Source organism: Microcebus murinus, chromosome X (genome assembly GCF_040939455.1).
Source record: "Microcebus murinus isolate Inina chromosome X, M.murinus_Inina_mat1.0, whole genome shotgun sequence".
Taxonomy (NCBI): Eukaryota; Metazoa; Chordata; class Mammalia; order Primates; family Cheirogaleidae; genus Microcebus; species Microcebus murinus.
Window position 1 is genome coordinate 127,023,688 of NC_134136.1, and position 5,280 is coordinate 127,028,967.

General features: G+C 44.2%; 1 pseudogene; it reads right to left on the reverse strand.

Annotated features, from left to right (window-relative positions):
- Positions 1–263: 263 nt before the first annotated feature.
- LOC105855135 (histone-lysine N-methyltransferase SUV39H2 pseudogene) lies at positions 264–1,094 on the reverse strand (annotated as a pseudogene).
- Positions 1,095–5,280: the final 4,186 nt, after the last annotated feature.

The following is a 5,280-nucleotide window of genomic DNA, read 5'->3' on the forward strand; positions in this document are numbered from 1 at the left end:
TAAATTAACAAAGGTATAATCTTGCTGATATGAAACAAAGAGTCCCAAATATTCATTTTTTTAAAAATGTTAACATCAGAAAAACTACAATTATCATCAACTATATTTCCTGAAAATTCAGTTGAGGTAACCTCTGCAAGTCACAGCTCCACATTTACATACAATTCTGACCCTCTTTCTGGCTGGGCTGTGGTCAATAGAATCTGAAGATATATCTCCAGAACCTTTCATTTGATAATCAAAAGTCAGCTCTTCTCCAGCATTTATGGTTCTCGTGGAAAACAATGCTCTCCAACGTATTCCATGACAAAACTCATTCTTTTAATTTTCACAAGGGTTTTTACACCCCAGCCATGGCCATTGCTAGTTCGAAAGATGCAAAGTGAATATTGTGTGCCTTTTTGTACAATCCTATTGGGACAATCAGGTCCACATTGACACTTTGAGTTCCACTCATAGATGGGGGTACCAGGCGGGATTTTAATTTGTTGTTTTTTGTTAAAGCCAAAAGAACTCCAGCTTCAGCAGGACAACATTTGTAAAAGAAGCAATCCGTGCACGAACAACCACATGTAGCTTCGTTAACTAAGCTGATACCAGGAGCTGGTTTATATTCATTAATGTAGTAGAAGTCTGAAGGTGGGCCCTCTAAGTCAACAGTATTTTCAACAAATATCATTCCTTTATGATTTTTTCTTCTGTTGAGTTCATCCTGCCATCTCTGCAGAGCTATCTTTTGTTTAGCCTTCTTCACAATGTACTCAGCAACCGCAGGTTTCAGAGTTTTGTTATTGTCTTTTGGAGTTATTGCTTTGCCTTTCTTTATCTGAGATAAATAATTATGCTTGTCATTAGAGAATTGCTGAAGCAGTAATGGGCACTTGAGATTTTGTAAAGGTTCCCAAGTATTTGTAGAATCTGGCCATCCTTTCCATTTTACAAGATAATATTCCATATCCTCCTCGCGTTTCGGCCCCCGCCGCCGCCATCTTGAGGAGCTTTCATTCAAACTGGCGCGGTCTGACGGGATAGCTCAGCTGGCCCGACGCCCCGCCCCAGCCCGGCCAGCGCGGGACTCTGGGGGCCGGGGCTGGGGGCCGGCACCCTCGGGACGCAGCTCACTATCTTTAAGCCAGAAGTTTGTCTTGCATCCTCTCCACGACAGCCTCTGGGGCCAGATTTCATATCGGCTACCCCAGACTTTGTTATCAAGGGCTTTGTGGCTCAACTTTGGCTTCCAATATAACTTTGAAGCATTGGGCATTTTAGCTTTAACACTCAAGTCCTACTTAATTTGTGGACTTAATTTTGTGGATTTGAGCTCTAGATGCAAAAAGCTTCCATGTGGACGAGTTCTAAGTACATCTTCAGTGAAGGGAGAACTCCCCACCATTGTGAGTGTCCCGCGCGCTCCTGTAGTTGCCCTACGTCTTTTTCCCCAGTGGGCAGGGCAGGCACTCCGATTTACTCAGATTCAATGGGCAGCTCATGGCTGGTACCCAGAATAGTCCCTGCTCATAGTAATCACTCTAAGTGTTAATAAAATACCTAAGTTGCTACACTGAACAGGTCCTACCACCCAATATGCCCAAGGATTGAGATACCAAGTTCCACAAAAAATGACCAATGTTCTATTTCTTTCCTTTCTGTTAGGTCAGAATCCTTTCACAATTGTTTATCTTAAAATACTAGGAAGCTTGTTGAAACACTTATAGAGGATTTTAGCAGCCAAAAGTGGTGGCTTAGGGACAGGCCCTCTTCTTGTGATGGCCCCACCCAGAAAATGAATAGCCCAGATTCAGTACATGTCCTCCTATCTGCAGTTGCCTCTGTTGTGGGGAGGTGCTCACATAGCCTGGGCTGTGCATCTGCCTTGGGAAGTGCAGAGTGTTGGAAAAGTCATACTCAATGACTCTGTGCCACGTTAGGTCACTCAGGTGGTCCCTGCAAGAGGGCTGCCTTATTTTATAATAGCAAAGCCACTTTATCAGCATAGCAAAGATGCCAGACATAAATCCCAGCAAAAATAAGAGGCCCCTTTGGGAAAAGGAGGAGGCCTGGAAGCTTGAGCTGTTGGCCCCAGGATTGCACAAAAGAAAAATATCTTCAAAGGAAGCTGTCCTTGGTGATTTTTTTAAAGGAGATAACAGTTAAACTGTAGAGCATAAAAGACAAAGCTGAAATACTGGCTGAAAGACAACTCAGCCAAATTAGAGAAAGTGCATGGAGCCCCACACTTCGGTTGATCAGCTGCATTGCCCACTTCTGCCCTTTCTTTAGTCATTCCTGACTTTCCACTTTGTGCCTGGCACTGCCACATTCGTTACCTCCGTTCAATTTTATGGCAGCCTAGGGAGAGTGTGGCATGGCCACAGAGGACCAGCTCTACCTCTGGAGCCCAGGAACCCATATGGTAAAAGAGATGAAGGGTCTAATCCACATCTTCCTGGTGAAATAGAAGATGAACAAGAGATAAAGGCCTCTATCCCAGGTGATTTCAAAGACAGGGAGATTTAGGGTAGAAATAAAGGCTAAATGTAAGAAGGCTTTGGTTCTGAAAAATACTTTTTTTCAGTTAAGGGGAGATTGAGAGAGAGACAACCTATTGCAAATCCATGCGACTAGGTATTACAGTGCTTCAGAACCAGATAAGCACTTAGGGAGAGAGATGATACAGAAAGAACACCCTTCAAGTACAAAATTGATGCAGTTTTTATGTGAAAATATTCACTGGGCCTTTCAGAGACTAATAACCCCTACTTTACAAAATGATGTCCCTTCCATTATACCATTTGATCCTCACAGCAACCTTGCGAGGAATGGAGGGCGGGGATGATTATCCTCATTTGGGAGACAAGCAAATTGCAGCTCTTACTGCCAAAGCAATAGCAAGAGAAGAGTGCGGCAGAGCTGGACCTAGAACCCGTGGTTTGGATCTCCAGACTACGTGGGTTCTTATCTCACCCAGGAAGTCTGCCTCTCAAGCCCCCAGAGTTCAGATCTGAGATGGGCATGCATCCAATAAGAAGCACTAGGATCAAGGTGCTGGGAATTCACCATGGGTGCTGGGGAGGAAGAGGGCACTTTGTCTCAGTGCAAGCAGACACCATTGATTGCACCCCCAACTCAAGGGCTAGCGCTATGTGATGAGCAGGAGTGCATACCACTCTTCTATCAACTCCAGGGGTAGGTAGCCTCCATTATTCGGCTCATTTCACAGATGAGTTTGCAGAAACACAGAGAGGTTAGGTATCTTGTCTAAGGTCACACAGCCAGCAACACAGTTCAGTTTTGAACCCAGCTGGTCTGATTCCAGAATGTCCTCTACAAATCTCTTTGTTCTATTGCTTGCTGGTTAGACCAGTTTTGTACTCATGAACTCACAGACAAGTTGACTGCTTCTACTTCAATCCCATTGAAGATGGGCCATTATTCCAACCCACCCATTAATTGTAGGGAAACTGCTACTTGAATCCCACCAACAGTTGGAAAATTGCTCCCTGAGTCAGTCCAACATAAACTCCTCTAATTGGTTTCCTCTAAGAGGGTACCACAGGGATTAAAATAAGAGAACCCTTAAGGGGGGAGACCGAAATGGGCAAGGGAGGTATCTCCTGGGCAGCTGCCCTAGTCCAGTCGTTTGTTCCTCTCAAAACCTGTCTCCTCTTATAGAGAGAGTATTCCATTTTCATCTGTCGAGGGGATTAGTTCCTTATAGAGAAGATTTGGGGACAGTATTGTTGCATGAATGGGTTTTGTCCACTTTTTTCTCGGTGCATTTTGCAAGGAGTGCCTAGAGCAGGATACAGATGCCTGATTCCTTAATAAGTAAGACAGGGTGCGGTTTAGGTTTTCCCCCTTCTTAGGGCACGGGAAGAACCGGAGGGGGGCGGGACCGAGCCGGGCTATCCCCGCTGAAATGCCCGGCCCCTTGCCACTTTACCATGCCTAGTTCCCAGACCCCAGCAACTCTGCGCCTCCCTCCGGCTGCGGGGGTCGGGTGGGAGACCTTGCCCCGGCTTGTTGACAAACACTGTGCTCTTCCTAATGCGGGACTGTGCAAAGTGGCCCCGTGGGCTCACAGGCAACTCGCTTAAGCTGGGGCGGTGAGGGAGGGCTCAGAGCCGGGTGAAACAAGTCAGCCCCTGTGGTCTCCCCAGCCACAGTTGCCCTCCAGACAATGGCCGGCCAAGAGCGCTTGCCTTCTAGGATGGCCTCTCTACGACCTGGGCCACGGACAGGAAAGACAAGTCTGGACAAGAGAGGCCTCTTAAATGACCTTTTCTGCTTGTAAGAGTCATGTATACACATTCCAGACAAATCGTAAAACCACGAGAAAGGGTAAAATATGAAACAAAAATTACCTCACTCCCCAACTAATGTGAACCATTGCCAACGTTTTGTTGCATGTATATTATGTACATACATACATACATATGTATGTAAATATACTTGGATTTTTACAAAATTGGGGTCAAACTCACTATCCAGATTGGATCTTGATTTTTTTTTCCCCAAATGTGTTCACAGGAATGGATCTTGATTTTTTAAACTTAATATTTATTGAAAATTTCCCAATATTATTCAAAAAATTATTTAAAACATGGATTAAAACAGCTCCATTATATGAATGTGCCAAATAATGTAACTATTTCCATATTACTGTACATTTAGGTGGCTTTCAAATTTGCACTATTATTAATATCACTGTACTGAATGTCCTTAAACACAGTAATAGATAATATTTAATGATCAAATGGTAGGAATTTTGCTAAAACCTTTACATGGATTGAGAGTTACTATATATGTATAGTGAGCAAAGTCACTAGCCAGGGAGCAAAGTGAGTATTTAAATCCAGCCCACTATCCACTCCGCAGGCAAAGTAGCCTGGGGCAGGACCACTACAGCCTGGGAGCAGGGGAGCAACCTTTTTCTTTGCACAAAGGCTCTGTCCATTTTCCAAGCCCTGGACATCTGCCTGGAAAGGGAGCAATTTATCATCAGAGTGGGGGTGACTTTTTACAATTTCCCTAAAGCATAATATAGATTATCAGCCCATATGACTCAAGGGATATTTTTAAAAAGTAAAAAAAAAAAAAAGATTAGCAGCTTGAAGGGGATTGTCTCATTCATCTCATTAATGCTCATTGCTCATAACCACTTTATGATGAAGGCACTACTATCCCCATTTTGGAGATGAGGAAAGTGAGGCATGCTAGTCCGATGACTTCCTTAGAACAAATGTCCAGAAGTAGAACTGTTTGGTATACATGGCCAAG